General features: G+C 37.7%; 1 protein-coding gene across 13 annotated transcripts in view; it reads left to right on the top strand.

The window, feature by feature from the left end:
• The window catches only part of Rbm47 (RNA binding motif protein 47), a 164193-nt gene that overhangs the window by 112975 nt on the left and 34427 nt on the right, over window positions 1-16791 (top strand). Inside the window, exon 1 of one of the 13 annotated variants that reach the window (XM_047566486.1) lies at window positions 6590-6608. The exons of the other annotated variants lie outside the window; for them this stretch is intronic. The gene's annotated coding sequence lies outside the window, so the exon portion shown is untranslated. Of the gene's footprint in view, window positions 1-6589; window positions 6609-16791 lie in introns of those variants that run through there. 13 annotated transcript variants of the gene reach the window in all.

A 16791-nucleotide genomic window follows, 5' to 3' on the forward strand; every position in this document is an offset into this window, starting at 1 on the left:
GCTGAAGAGCCCACGGGCACATTCTTACTTCTCAGATGTAGCAACCGCCATTTTGGCTTTCCTTCGTCTGACCATTTCTAGAGTTGTTCACCAAACAGGTAAAGAGGCAGGGCTTTGAGGTCTCTGTTTCACAATGATTTCTTTAAAAAAATTTTTACTTGTAGATAGACACAATACCTTTATTTTACTTATTTATTTATTTTTATGTGGTGTTGAGAATTGAACCCAGTGCCTCACATGTGCTAGGCTCTACCACTGAGACACATTCCCAGCCTTTTTATTTTTATTTTTACTTTTCCTGGTTTCGTTTGTTTGTTATTTCCATAATTGCAGAGTACTGGGGACTCGAACCCGGGCCTCCAGCATGAGAGTCAGGCATTCTACGAGATGGGCTATATGGCCTGCATTATTTTTACTTTTCCTCATACTGGGGATTGAACCTAGGGTTTGCTTACCCACTGAGCCACATCCCTAGCCTTTTTTATTTTTTATTTTGAGACATGGTCCATCTAAGTTACTAAGGCTGGCCTTGAATTTGTAATCCTCCTTCGTTAGCCTCCTGAGCCGCAGGGATTAGAGGTGTGACCACCTCACCTGGCTCACAATGATTTTTTAATAAACTAAATTTTCCCACTGTGGTTTATGGCTCCAGTTTGAAAGTCAAAAGTATTTTACTGATAGTTTGGTATTCTCGTTAATAATAATTATGGAGCATCTTAGTTTACAAATTTCTATGTGTATGTACTGGGCATAGGAGAGGGGTTGAAAGCAAATACCTTGAATATATTTTATAAGGAGCTCTCAAGTTGTCATGCAAGCAAATGACAACTACACTGATATATCACCTTTTATTATTATTTTTTAAATTGTGCTGGGAATTGAACTGAGGGCCTCATGTATGCTAAGCACATCCTCCACTGCTCATTTTTTTACAGAAATAGTTACACTCAAAACATTTGCTATTTAGGCAATGCTTTGGTGCAAGAGGAATTCCCATCCATATCACAAGTCTGATTGCAAACAATGAACACACAATTGCCAAAAGTATGTGGAAGGGATGGCTTGCTAGAACAGTGTGACAGTACAGTCCTTTGGAGAAAGATGGATACAGGAAGAAGATGCTTTTCTGAAGTAGAAGATTCTAGAGGAGAGTTGCAAAGAAAAACCAGAACCTGTTCAGATACAAGAGAAAGGTAGTTTGGGGGTTGGGGGAATGTGTGTGTATTGAGGGAACCAAGGGATATTATACAGTGGTTTGTAACCAGCAGTTAACCACAGATTTGCAGCTCATGATCAAAAGCTCATAATGTTATGGAGGACAAAGGATCACACCAAATTCCCTTCATAGGACTAATGTGATCCCAGCCATCTTTGAGGAAGGCTACTTAGAGGAGGGCCAGCTGGGCAGGTGGTTATCAGGACTGGGGGTGGCAGGTTGTGCCTGGTTAGAGCTGAGCTAAAAAATCAATAAGAAGAGAACAGAAAATAATTGGCAGAACTTAATGACAGGCTGAAAAGTAAAGAACAGGTTACAAAACAAAGAGGCTTATTTTTTAAATCATTTACATTTTTTTGTGTAATCAAAGTTATATATGTTACAGATATACAGTGTTATTTTTATACATGTTTAAAATCACCCACATTCATATTTTTTACTACTCAGTGTCTACCACTGTCAATATTTTATTGAATTTTTGTAGTTTTTACTTCTATGATATCAGTAAAGAGCATGCTATACAGTTTTCTGTACTTTTTTCTTAATTTCATATAGTGAACATTTACTCATGATATTAAAATACTTCATGCATGTAGTTTTTTGTGGCTGATACACTACCATTTAATTTAACCATTCCCTTAAGATTAGTTGCTTGGATAGTTTCTAAGTTTATTATAAAGAATTTTGAGATAAGCATGTTTGCCTGTAAACTTCATTTTAAATTATTTATTTAGAAAAGATTCTTTTTTATTATTATTTTCAGTCGTAGATGGACACAATACCTTTATTTTATTTATATACCTTCCTTATGTGATGCTGAGAATTGAACCCAGTATCCAACACGTGCTAGGTAAGTGCTCTACCACTGAGCCACAACCCCAGCCCCTAGAATAGATTCTTAATGACATAATTGCTAAGTGAAGAAAATGAAGATTTTCAAGGATCATCAAATATAAAACTTCTTGTTTTTGTTTTATTTTGTTTTTTTGGTGGTGCTAGGGATTGAACCCAGGGCCTTGTGCATGTGAGACAAGCACTCTACCAACTGAGCTATATCGCCAGCCAAATATAAAACCTTTTAAAGAAAGAGTTTGATCAATTTATACTTAAGGGTGACTTTTAAGCACTATTCATTAGTAGGTGTTTGTTAATTTTATTGGTTAAAAGTGATACTATTTGTAATTTTTTGCTTTTATTCTGACCAGTAAAGTCAAATATTTTAGAGTTTGAGGTCATTTGTTAATTGTTAGAATTGAGATATTAAAATATATATCCCATACATATATAATATGTAAATTGTATGTGTGTGTACATACACATGTATGTCTACCTATTAAGATCACACCTTATACAGTCAACCCTCCCTATTAGTGGGTTCAACATTTGCAGATTTAATCAGTGCCAATTGAAAATATTTGAAAAAATTATTGTGTCCTTGTTCAGAACTTTTTTCCTTATTATCACTGAGTAAGATAGTATAACGGCTAATTACAATTAGCATTTACATTGCATTAGGTATTGTAAGTAATCTAGAGATGATATATATGGGAGGATGTACATAAATTACATTCAAATAACTATGCCATTTTATATTAGAACTTGAGCATCCATAGATTTTGGTAACCATCTGTGGGTGTCCTGAAACCAATTCCTTGGGGATACTGAAGGAGGCTATATATGTGATATTTATATATATATATAGAGAGAGAGAGAGAGAGAGAGAGAAACTAGTAATTGAAGAGAATACTTTTAATGATCAGGATATTATGAAAAAGAGAGAAGACAGATAAAAGAAATACTTTGATTTTATTATACTTAGTAGTCATACTTAGTATTGTTGACTAACAGACACCTAAAGAGATTGTGTAATATGTTTTTTTAAGTGGCAGAGTAGAAAGTAATGTAACCGTGAGAAGTGGAAGTAGAAGACCTTAGACCATAGTTGGTGTTGAGGGAAGAAAGAGGGCAGGTTGACAGGAAAGTTCGTAAAAGCAGATCGTAGTCATGAGGGAACTAAGAAAGAAGGGGCTTGCGAAGGACAAGACGGGAAGAGTATGGATTAGACAAAGCCTAAAACTGAGGGCGCTGGGGTACAGTTGGAGGCCAGACGGTGGGTGGAGGGACCAGGAGGAGACTGCAGGAGGTGTCTGCCATCGCATCCCTCCACCTTCACCTTCCACAGGATTTGGGAATGTCCCTTGAGTTTTTCAGGCAGGTTCTTGATCAGACAAGATTTTTTTTGCTCAAATTTGGCAAAGTTTTCCAGAATATGGACCTTCTAAACCCCCATTCCCAGCCACCCTGTGTCTTTTAAATTTATGGTTTATTACTTATAATAATACAGCTCGCTGCTACTGTAGTTTTGTGTTTGTTTTATTTGGCCCTAAAGTCACTTTCATTCTTTTGAATTAAAGAATTATACAAATAGGAGAGAAAACTAGAGTGGACAGGACTACAGAGTGCGTGTCAATGTTCTGTGTTTAGCAGTAAAGCTGAGGACTGAGAGCATCGGTCGCCTAAAGCCCAAATGTTTAGGAATGTTGTTCCCCAGCCTGATGGGAAAGACCTTGCCTCTCCTGTCACCACCCTGTCCTCAAAACTAGAACAAAGCCACACACGATAGATGATCAATAACCATTCACTAAATGACTGTGTGACTTACAGCCAATTCAAAATCAAGTGTGTGGCAGAGTTTCCATTGGCTCATGCAAAATTAGGTTCATTCTGTCTGCACTATTCGCTTCAGTAGTATTTTATATCGTTCTTTTGCCTGAACAGACGCTCCTTGCTAATTTTAGCATCCTGTCTAAGCTGCTGAGCCTTGGCCTTTTTAAGGTGCCCTCATAGTTGTAATTTCACCTGTAATCATTCGTGACGGGACCAGTGTTTGCAGATCTACAGCAGCTAAAGTTCTGCTGTTTCTTAGATGATTTCTATTATTTTCCATATTCTTTTAAAATTTCTTTAGAGTGTCTAATTTTTCTCAAAAACAGAGAACCCCTTTTAGAAAATGGAAAAAAGAATATGTTGAATGAGTAATTAAGTTCAACTAAAAATTGAGCTAAAAAAATCTTACAAAAAATTTATCACAATCTTTTAGACTCAACATAACTTATTTAGTAACTTGCCAGCTTACCTCACCCCCAATAAGATTCAATTTCCTGGTTAATGAACATATTTATAAAATATTATTATATTTAAGGTTTATTTCAATCTTATTAATAGTTCTCAAAATAGGAATATTCTTCAGGAAAGATAGCCGTTAGCTTTTTATAAAAAAAATCACAAAGAAAACAAATACAGAGAAGTTGTGTATTTTGGAGTGGGCTTGGGAATCACCTGTGTTTATAATTTAATATGACTGATGAGGATGCGGATAATTGTGACTCTTCTGGAAGCTTCTCTGAGCTCCAGTCCAGCTTGACAGTGGTCTCCCCTGACTCCAGTAGCTTGTACAGCCTGGACAGTGCCTGGTGTTCTTCTCTTGGGTACCTACAGGTTGCAATTATTTGATCCCAAAGGGATGATTAGCTCCCAGTTAAAAGAGACCACATGGTAGTCCCATCTTTAACTGCCTTTCGCCTAGTTCTTGAATACATCTTAGAGTACTGTTGAAAGTGTTCAGTCAACACCAGTTGGTATAGAAAAACACAGTGAACAGAGTGGTGGGGCATTTCTGTGGCAATTTTGATGAAATTATGAATATGTTATATAATTACTAAAGATTAAAATTTAATAGAACACTTGACAAAACTAAACACCCCAGGAGCTCTTGTGAAACTGACTGCCATTCTAAAGGGGGTGGGGAGATCTACTTTTCACATTATGATTTGATGTGGTCACATTTCTCTAGCAAGAGTGGAACACAGGGCTTGGGTTTTGCACATTATTTATGACTTTGTAATAGGTATCTTCTCTCTACTTGCATTCACTATTCTGAACTTCCCCTTTATAAAATAAACTGTTGCTGGGTGTGGTGGCACACGCCTCTAATTCCAGCAGCTGGGGAGGCTGAGGCAGAGGATCATAAGTTTGAGGTCAGCCTCAGCAACTTAATAAGGTCCTAAGCAACTTTGCAAGGCTCTGTCTCAAAATAAAAAATAAAAAGTTCTGGGGATGTAGCTCAGTGGTAAAGTGCCTCTGAATTTAATCCCCAATACCAAAAAGAGAAAAGAAAAAATTAAACTGTTATAGCTACCATAGGATATATAGGTAAAACTTGGTAAGTGCTAAACTTATGGGCTGCTCCAGTTTGCTACGTTGACAGCAGAAAAATTTACTAAAAAATTACTAAAAAAATTTAACAGGTTTCTGAGAAATGATGCAGAATGCTGCCTAAAATGGAGAGTTTAGGGAGAAAATGCAAATGGAACTTTCTTTAGATAAAAAAAAAGATTGTGCAGGGCTGGGGCTGGGTGGCTCAGTGGTAGAGTGCTTACCTAGCATATATGAGGCACTGGGTTTGATTCTCAGCACCGCATATAAATAAATAAGTAAAATAAAAGTCCATCAACAACTTAAAAAATATTTAAAAAAAAGATTGTGCAGTTTTCGTAAATTATGGTTTTACTCACCAAGCATTAAAATGTTTCCGACTAAACTTCAAAGATACCAACTCCACAGTTTCAAGTTTTTCTGTTAATTGTGGAAATGCCTATCACTGGCAGGCTGTCAGGGAAGTGAGGTGAAAGGTGGATAGGTAGATAGGGGGTAACTAGGAGGCAAGAGAGAAAGGAGGAAGGAAGGAAGGGAAATTATTGACATATTCACCAACTAAGAACCAGATGTGTGGGTTCCAAGCCTCAGCACAGTATTTGCTAGCAGTTTGTCTTGGGCAAATTGCTTTATTTCTTACGCCTTAGTTTTCTCATCTATAAAATGGCAATGATTCTAGTACCAACTTCAGCAAATTTATGAGGACTGCATGTAATAGCCAGACGTGGGGCACTCAGAACAGTGCCCCTGTGGGACACAGGCTGCCGACAGGCATTAGCTGAGGCTAGGTTGTTCTAGACGGAGGTGAAGCTAAGGGAAAGTCGGACAGGAAACAGTAAGAATTCCGCCTCGTGGAGCTCCTCCATTGCCTCCTCCCCACCATCCCCTTGCCAGCGTCACCCGGAACACAGCTGTGTGTTTGAGACCTATGGGATCTCCAGGGAACATTTAGAATGAGGGTGCCTTTGTGACACATTTAAATGTGAGTAAAAATAGAAATGTCCCTGCTTGAGCAAACCTTGGGAGGGAGGCGTGGTTGGAGGTGGGTGGAGTTTCTCGTTCTAATTATTTGACTCATTCTCATCTGCTCTGAGAAGTTGCAGAGGGACTGTGCGGCAGGCACAGGGACATGTATGTCACAAAGCTTTCGACTGATGCATCCGGTGTGAGCCCTGAGGTCAGTCCTGATCCACTGCCCCCCTGCTGGTCTTCCTCTCTCTGAGCAAGGGTGTTCATTAACAATCAAGGTGGACCGAAGTGTTGTGATTGCCAGGAGTGTAGGGGACAGGAATGAGCTAGAGTAAGGGTGAGTGGAGGTTGCAAACAGCCCAGCCCGCCAGGGGAAGCCTCTGAGGTCCTGCTCACCCCAGGATGGAGTGGGAAGTTAGCTTTACTTCAGAAAAATCACCCAAAATCATCACATTCTCTCTTGGACTTTTTGCCATAGTGCCATGTACTGGGCTCCTGCTACTCTATTTTAGATATCTGTTGTCTTGCCTACGTCCACCTTAATTAGGAACTACCATGTAAACAGAAGTACTGGACGTATGTTCTAAAGGAATCTAAATATGTGCTTAGGTTCGTGAGTATTCCATGAGAAATACAGTGTATTCACATCTTATTTTTGTAACTAATAAGTAATAAACACACTTTCCCTTATAAGTCTGTCCCTATTCCTATTCTCCTTCCCTGCTGTTATTTCTCCTTAGCTCATTTGCAGTCTAACATAACTGTATATTCTACTGATTTATTCATCCAATGTCTTTCTTTCCCATGAGACTGTAAGGTTCGTAGGGTAAGATTTTGGTCTGTAGCACTAGTACCTATAAGTATACCTGACACTTAGAATAAATGAACTATATAAATGTTAATTATTGCTGTAACTTTGCTCTATAAAGTATTTTTATCAATTCAGAAGATATTTTTAATTTTAAAAATGCAAGCCTCAAAATCCTTTCTCATTGTACAGATAAAATAATTTTTTTATCCCAGATATGCACTGTCCATTATTCAGCTCTTTCTTTTCTGTACCTGTTGATATTATGAGGGGATATTTGACAAATGAAAGGGAAATCTTACTATAATACTTTGAATCATGCAGGTTTTGGGGATATTGTTCTGTAACCTCACCACTTTTTCAGTTCTGGTTAATTGGCTTGATGACCAACTATTACTGACACAACCAGTACAGTTACATGGCTTTGTTACCATTGTTGGATACCTTTTCAGATGGAGGCCAGCACCTTGATGTGTGTGTGAGAACTTCCACGTGTGTGTGTGTGTGTGTGTGTGTGTGTGAGCAATTTCTTCCTCTTACACTGTAGTCATGCATTGATATAATAAACAATAATTTCATCTCAGATTCTGAAATTCCAATAGTATCAAATGTGCTTCTAGAAAATGAAATATTATTGTTATATATGAAAGCAAATACATACACACTTGATCTTTACACTGGTTGTCTTAGTCTTTAGATAAACTAAAATAGAAAATAATGCTCTATTGATCGGATGTCAAGACAGTCAGAATAGATATTACCTACAATTAATAGCCCACATAATTGCATATTGTCCTTTCCTATGTTCCACTTCCTTGTCTCCCGGTCTTCTTTCTTTCCTTTATCCAAATCTACCTCAGGGCTTATTCTGTTGCAAGCTTCTATTTTGCATCTGCATTTATCGGCTTTTCTTTACAGCCTCAGATCTCAGATTTGCAGGCTGTCACCCCACTCTGAAACAAAGGTACTTTGTGAAGACAATGGGTCACTCCTTCAGGGATTACTAACTTAAAAACTTATTACATGCTAGCTCTGTCATGTAGTGCCACATGTCCACTTTGAGACCATGGATGCAGTTTTATACATCTGTGTGCTTTTCTATGTTGTTTAAATTTGCTAAAAACTAGTGTGCATAAATTTTTTTAACTAGTTTTATTTAAAACCAATGCAGGAAAATTTTGCTTTTTCTTTAAGGGTAGACTATAATTGTAATTAATTATTGTTTTCAGATCTTCAGTGAAAAGCTGCCCCGTCCTTACCACCCCTCCCCCCACCCAGCCCTCACCCAGGTGCTGGATTGAACCCAGGGCCTGGTGCATGATAGGCAAGCACTCTACCACTAAGCTCATCTCACACCTTACTCTTAAAATTTATCATCTGGAGATGATTTCTTGTTTTGGAATTTTTTTGGTAATGTTTGGTATAAGGAATGTGTGCACACATACATACACACAAATATTCTCACAGACTTCAAACCAAAAATATTCTCTTTCTAATGCCTAAAACATGCCATACACCCAGAATTTTTTCTTATATAATGTCCCCAATTACTCTTATATAAAAACAGATTTTCTGGGTCTCATTTGTAGTCAAGAGGAATTTAAATTTGTCTAAAATCAGTATTCTTTTTTTAATGATGCCTTAGTAACTAAGGACTACTTTGATTTTCCTTCAGTTAAAACCTACCAATTTCGTTTTATATAATATTTAACATGATTACAAGTTAACTTGTTTTGGATTTTGACCCTTTATTAACTCACTAATATTTTATAGGCACTGTTGATAGCTTTAGATTATTTTATCTAAAAGCAATAAAGCTGTCTTTTATAAAATATGGGAAGATGAATAGATTGAAAATCTTCTGAACACTCTGCTTTTTTCACTTCTAACCCCGAATACTTCAACTTGCTAAGGCTTAAAGGATAGAATAAGGTCAAGGAAAACTCGGGGCCACAATTCTGGTTTGCTGTTGTTATTTCGTTTTTTCTTTCTATGGTGCTGGGTATTGGACCCAGGGCCTCACCCATGCTAAGTGCATGCTCTACCACTGAACTACATACCCAACTGGAATTTTTTTTATTTCAGGAAAGTTATAGGTTTTAGTTTCTCTCTTTAGGTGTTTTGGAGCTCATTTTCATCCTGGTTCAGAAGGTTCCAGGTGTCACAAGCCTTCCAGGGGCCCTTTTTCAAGTTCCTCTTCTCCCTTCTCTGCTTTCCTAGTTCCTGAACTGACAGACTCCACTTCCTGAGAGACTTTCAGTGAGGTTCCGTGTCTTGGCTGCTTAAACAGCCGTGTATTTACTCTGCTAAGTGCTTCAGGTTCTCCTGATCCGTTGTTATGTACAGACTGTTTTTATTACCATAAAGCATGTTTTACCAGCACCTTCTGTTTTCCTTCTATGTCCCTTCTATTTTTCTCCACTTCTATCCGATAAATCCGTTTCTAGCTTCAAAATCGATCAACAAAGTAAAATAAATGAGGGTTTAATTCATGTGCAGTTTTTGCCATACATTTTTACCTACCAAACTCATAAACATGATTGTTGGTGGTGATAAGAAGAGATAAAGGGTACCCAATCCAAGTTACCTGCCCCAAGCATAGTAAAAAGAAGAAGAAAAACAACATTTGCTAAAAGTATAGCATTTCTAAAAAAATCATACTAATATTTTTGAATACTTTCTATATGCCAAGGACTTTTCTGAGTGCTTTATGTATATTCACTTATTTAATTCCCACAACATCCAGATGAGGTGGGAATGATTGGTTTTCCTATTTGCATCCAGTAGTACCAGGTAATGGGCACACATATGGTTCTGGAAAGTGATTTTAACAAATGGCTGGTTTCCTTTTACTCATTATTGAGTTTGAATAAAATATTTCAGCTAAATTTCCTTCTTCATGAAATGCCAGAGCTTTTATCTTCTCGGGCCTTCCCCAAATCTGTTTTTTACAGTAGGTTGTCTATTAAGTTTCTGATGGCTGTTGACCATTTTCTGTGTGACAGTTTTGACACCTCCCTTCTTTCTGAACCACCCATTCAAGCTCATCCCAGGTGTCCTTAGCAAATGAGTCCCAAGGCACTTAAGTGGTCAAAACTCATTGACCAATGAGGAGACATGCCATGTATGAGCCAGTTCCGCACTTCCTGAGTCCGGAGCAAAGGTTGCTGGAGCAAGTCTTTCCTTACCATTAGCCGTCGCATCCAGAGTTCAAGGCTGGAAAGGTAGGGGGGACTGTATTTGTTTTAATAGATGAGAGGCGGAGATGATTGTGTTTGGTTAAAGCAATCTAGATGGGGTTGAATAAACCAATGATCCATTTCAGTAGTTTTTTAATTGAAGGCAAAAAAAAAAAAACAAAGAATTGGAAGTTTGTAAAACTTCTAATGCCGCATACTTCACCTTACCAGCAGTAAAACTGAAGTACTTCAGTCACGGACTTCTTTTTAAAAAATTGTTTCTTCTTGTTTCATTTTACTTACTTGAAAACTCTAGAGCTCCGCAAAGATTTTTTAAAAAATAAATTGCTGCTATTTAAACTGTAGGATTAAAAATAAGAATTTATCAGAAGCACCCATATTTGTTTGTCAAAGTCATTGTAAGTCTTTGGAGAAGAAAATGTGATCTTTTAAAATAAGAAAGGAATTGACATTTTGATAATTAATATATAAAAGATAGCAATAATGACATATTTCCTCTTGAAAAGTAGTTAATTTCATGAAACGAACTTATTTAAGTGTTAATTATATGCTTTCAAGACTATTACAAAATCCATTTCACTTTCATTATATATAATAGTTTAGTTCTATTTTATATGCTATATTCTAATAGTAACTGAAATGACCAGAGCGTTGGAATATCTTATTCACTTATTTTTACCTAGAAATGGAACAATTTGAATGACATTCAAAGAAGCTAATTGCCAAAAGAAAACTTTGCTTCCCCAAAATGAACCCTTTTCTTTCATAATGAAAAAGTCTTCATTTTGACTAACCAATCCTATGACAGAATATATACATGAGAAATGTGTGTTATTATTATTATTTACTAGCTTACAGAACTAGCCTATTTATTAGTATACTTATTTATTAGTGTACTATATTGATAGCATTCAAAGGTAAGTTTGGATTCAAAGAAAAATTAAAATTGGTTTTCTATGTTGCTTTTTTTCAAACATACCTTAATAAGGATTTGCATTTTAGAACAGAGATTACGAATAATTTGTTGAAAAGTACATCAAATGAAAGATTTTTTAAAATAGTTTTTAGCTCATTTTCCCCCTCATTTTAAAAGAAATTTTCGTAGTGTACACATAACTAGGTATATTCAATCACAACATCTCAGATTCCCTGTTCTTATTTTGGCATACACATTTAAAAAGTTTCTCATCTTGAAATTTTCTGTTTTTATTAGACTTGTTCAAAATGCCTTTTTGCTGTCAAGATCACCATCATTGATGTCTGTTGCTCTCATTGACTCTTGCAGGGAGGTGGCTTGGGGGGCAACCAGCAGTCACAGTGTTAACCATTCACCTGTCCCCAGAGAACACTGACTACCCATCTTCTTCAGTAAATGCCATTTCCCAATTCCAAGCTGAGGTTCAAAGGTTCAGACTTAACTTCACAGATCAGAGGTCAGGCACGAATTGCTGCAATTTGTAGTTCAATTCTGCCGATATGACAGAATTTCACAGCTATGATGATTGCTCTTTTCCACTTCTGCACATAGGCCAGGCTGGGCAGTTAACAGTGTAATTTGTACAAGTCAGCCCTTGGCACCCAAGTTTAATGAATAACTAGCTAGTGCCTTAGGTTTCACTGGTACAAGGTGCATATTATAAAAAAGGTCAAATGTCAATACACAAAGGGGTGGGGAGTGGTAATCTCATAACCACCAACTCTGAGTCATATATAAAAATTTAGTAGTCTGAATTACACATAAAAATACTGGTTTTTTAAGTCATATGGCCATGGTATGAATTTTAGTATGTTCTTGTTTTCTTGACTACTGAAAGAGATAGGTCATTTTGTTAAATGGAGCAAGAAAGAACTGTGTGATTAAGGATCATTGACCAAGCAGTGGTAGAAAGTAAAATTGCAGACTTCGTTTACTTATTTCATGGGGTCTCTGATTTCTCACAAACTTTCCCCAATAGCTTGACTTTTTTAAGAATCTCGGGAACAATTGGAATACCAGGTATTTCTGATTCCATGATACTATGAGCAACTAACATTTTCTACTCTTCACCCCAGAAGTTGAACTCCTATCTTTAGTTTTAACCCAGGTTGAGAATATCTTCTGGTTAAGGTTGAATATTTGGGGATTTTGACATAATTCTTAGATAGTGGGTCATAATCCATGGATTTGCATTTAGTTCTAACTTATCCATATAGTCATTTATGCATTAGCTTTCTATTACTGTAACAACCACCTGAGTTAATCAGCTGACAAAGAGAAAAGATTTATTTTGGTTCACAGTGTTGAGCTTCTAATCCATGACTGACCCCACTGCTTTGGGCCTGTAGTAAGGCAGCGAACTCATTATGGTGGAGCAAGCTGCTCACCTCATGGCCAGGAAGCAAAAGGAAAGGAAGAAGGGTCCCATTCAAAGTCATGCCCCATTGACCTAAAAGCCAAGACCCAGGACAAGGCCCCGCCTCTTAAAGGTTCTACCACCTCCCTGTAGCACTATTGGCTGGGAACTAAGCCTTTGACACACAAGCCTTTGGGGAACATTTATGATCCAAACTTTAGCCATTGATAACTTTTTTATAGCACAAATTACAATTTTCTACTCTTCTAAATGGGTGCAGAAGCAATTGGATTCTTCCACAGAAAGAACACTGATTCTGTTCTCATACCTTTTGGATTTGAATCCCAGCTTCATGACACTCAGCTAAGAGACTTCTAGCAATTGGACAGTCTTCCTGTGCTGCTGTGCCTCAGTTCCCTTATCTCCAGAGGGAGTAGAATTACAGAACTTGCCTCATGAGGTTGTAGCAACTATTAAATAAAATGATGGTATATTCTAAGTATTTAGCACAGTTCATGGAACAGAATAAGCATGCAACAAATGTTACCTGTTATTACCATTATTAATATCATTAAGACTTAGTGTAGCTTAGCCTAGCCTACCCCACATAACATCCCAGTTTGGTTTAGACTTGTTTTTTCCTCTGTTCATGTCAAGACTCAGATATGGCATAGTGGGATAAGGTGGTTTGGGAATGTTTCAGAATGCATTCCTTTTGAATATCATGGAGAAGTGTACTTTAAAATTCCTGTTTCAAGTCTAGCACTCTTTTAAGAAGCTATCTTTTTCCATAACTGATTTGCTATCACATGGCAACAGCTGTAAAAGGAGATAAATCCAGATCATCTATTTTCCTTGGAGAGTTCCTTTTATGCTGCCAAGTGGTAAAAAGCATTTGAACTTTGGGAAAAGTTCATAAATGATACCTTACAAGTAGGCTAAATTCTATCCTTGATTATATATATTACAGTCTCTATACTGCTAGAAGTGCCAGAAATGAAAAAAAAAAATCTTGTTTCAGTACTGTGGCTTAAATCCAAAGCTTCACACATGCTAGGCAAGTGATCAACCTCTGAATTACATCCCCCATCCCAGAAATGAAAATATTAGTGATATTTCATCTTTTTTATTGTTATGACACAGAAGTAACATGATTTTAGGGGGCCGGGTTTGTGGCACAATGGTAGAACACTTGCCTAGCACGTGTGAGGCACTGGGTTCAATCCTCAGCACTACATATAAATAAATAAAATAAAGTATGTGTCCACCTACAAAATGTATTTTAAAAAAACGTGATTTTAAATATAAATGACAATATAAAAATCATGTGCTCAGCATTACAAATATAGTCCATCTCACATTAATTAAACAATTAAGCTCATCCTGTGGGCTAAGATAGGGCATGAGACATTGGGTTATAGCTGTGTGATTCTGCCTTGATAAAATATAAAATTGGCTGAAGATGACCACTGTCTTAGAAGTTTCTGTAAGGTTAAACCATATAAAACTGCCAGAATTCTACCATGTTCCCTCCCTACCTTGGCAATGTCATGTGATCTACCTAGTGTTATGAGGAGTACTGGGAGGGATTATATGACATTGTGGGACTGTCTCTCAGGGGCTTCAGGGATGGCTTTCTAGGAGTGAAATTTAAGGCTGAGTACAAGCTGGCTAAGCAAGGGGATTGGGGAGAACTGGAAGCATTGGGAACCACAGGTATAAGGGGGGAAATGATACCAGGTGAGACGAGCGGAGGATCCAGCATCTTCATTAAGGATAATAAGCTTAGTGGCAAGTCCTAGGTCAAATGGTGCAAAAGACAGAGTGGAAACCAGAAATCTGTCATCTGACACTCAGCCCTGTTCCTGGTAGCTTTAAGCCCTTTAAGCCCATGTCCTTGAGTTAGCATTCCTGGGAGTGGGCAATTAGTTTATCTTTAATAATCTGTTTTGGAGAAGTGGAAACTTTATTCCTTAGTGGAGGGCAGGGATGAAAGATTTACTTTTAGCTCATGCTTGTGACTGAAAGTTGAGAAAAGAGTACAGAATGTGACTTGATATTAGTCTGAAGTGATGTTTGGTAAAAAATGAATTTATTAACCTCATGGATTTGAAACAGCTTTCAAGCTATGTATGGAATGAGAAGATACAAAAAGAATAGGGACTCCCCCACAAAAAAAAAAAAAAATTAGGTCATGTCAGTAGAGATGGTGCTAGGAGTATCCAGCAAATGTTTGCCCTCAGATCTGGCCACGTGATGAAGAAGGAGCCCGGAGCAGCTCTGAGATTTACTTGCTGGAAAAATGAAAACCAACCAGTTGCTCTGCTCATTATAGCTTTTCACTATACTGAAATCTACAAAAATTTTCTGGTGCTAGGGATCGAACCCAGGACCTTGTGCTTGCAAGGCAAGCACTCTATTGACTGAGTTATCTCCCCAGCCCCCAGTATTAAAATTTTAATGAAATAGATTGTATTAGGAGTCATTCTGGAAAATCAGATTTTTCTGGAAATAAACAATTGAGCCTAAGCATTTTCTTTTGAGGAAATTTTGCTACTTACATAGCCTTATGGGGCACATCAGTGATCTTTCTTTCCCTTATTATGATGCAGCACCAAACTATGTGAGTCCTGTGTTTCGTTAGATCGTGATAATTTGCTTTCATTTCATGGACAATTCTGTGTCCATTACCATGCCATTACATTTTTAAAGGGGAACTTATACCACTATATCAAGAGAGAAAATCCAGAACTCTGCACACATAGTATGTGCCAGGAGTGGTACTTTATAAATGTTTTCTCTTAATTATCTCCACTTTAGAGAGAGGGTCAGAAAAGCTGAATAAACTTATTGAGTTTCACTTAGCTAGTAAATGAGTGACGTAGGAGCCTGATTTTGCTCTGTTGTCTCGACGTTACACAACTAATTTTAAGACACACCTTATAATTTGTGTTTTTATTTTCATAGTTTTGATCACACTGTGGTGCTGGCTATTAGGTACTATGTGACTGCGGCATTTGGGGAATATTCACAGTGTTAGGTAGGGATTATGCACTTTGAAAAGTAAATTAACAGTCACTGCTCTGTAATTTGAGGTTGTGATCCACCGCCACTACCACCTTTGAGGAGCTCATCAATAAGGATTAAGACTAGGTCCTGGTTAAGATTATTGTTTATGTTCCCATAAGGTTGTGGATCCTGCTGAGAACTGATCATTCCAGTAAAGATAGTTATGGCAAGATAATTTTGACTTATAACTGACTCTAGAGGGTATTTAACCTAGGTTCTGAGCTGTGCTCTATGGAGGCCTAAAGGCCCTGTGGTGTCCCTGTGGGCACCGTGGAGTGAGGGAGGCTTCTCTTCCCATCATCACCCACCTCCACTTCAACCAGCTTCTGTTTGGTTGGTTTTGTACAACTAGGCAAATTTTCCGTGGAAAAATGGGTGCTACAACTGAAAATCAAAGCAGAACGAAATCACACAAATAATAAAAACTGTTCAAAAACTATGACTAATCTTATCCCTTTATGCTTGTGGGAAGGGAGAGAACTCTGGCTCGGCCAAATGAAAAGATTTGTCAAGGTTATGGAGCAAGGGCACGGCTGGCCTAGAATTAAAACTAGTCTTCCAGCTCCCAGGCTGGTGCTGCTCTCACAGTGCCATGTTAAATCCTGGGCATTTGGACACACGTGGCCTTTGGAGCTTCAGATGGCTTATGGAGGGCTCTCACATGCTGGGAGGTAGTAAAGTCACTTTCATATCAGATGAGTAAGTGGAGGTCAGTAACTGAAGTCCTTGTTTCAGTGGTTTTGGGGACCCTTCCTGGTCTCTGGAGAACAAGTATGATGACTTATTAGTGATGTAGAACATAAGGCCCCGAGTGGGGTGGGGAGGCCCAGGAGCTAGATATTTTTGTCACTATAAAGGGTATTAACTTTACTTTTTTGTGGGTCTCTAAGCATAAAATAGAGTCTACATCTATTTTCTTTCCTCAACTCTAAGTCTATCTTGAAGACACGGGTGTCTAAAGGGAAAAATACATCAAGTGGA

The sequence above is a fragment of the Sciurus carolinensis genome, chromosome 10 (assembly GCF_902686445.1).
Source record: "Sciurus carolinensis chromosome 10, mSciCar1.2, whole genome shotgun sequence".
Lineage (NCBI taxonomy): Eukaryota > Metazoa > Chordata > Mammalia > Rodentia > Sciuridae > Sciurus > Sciurus carolinensis.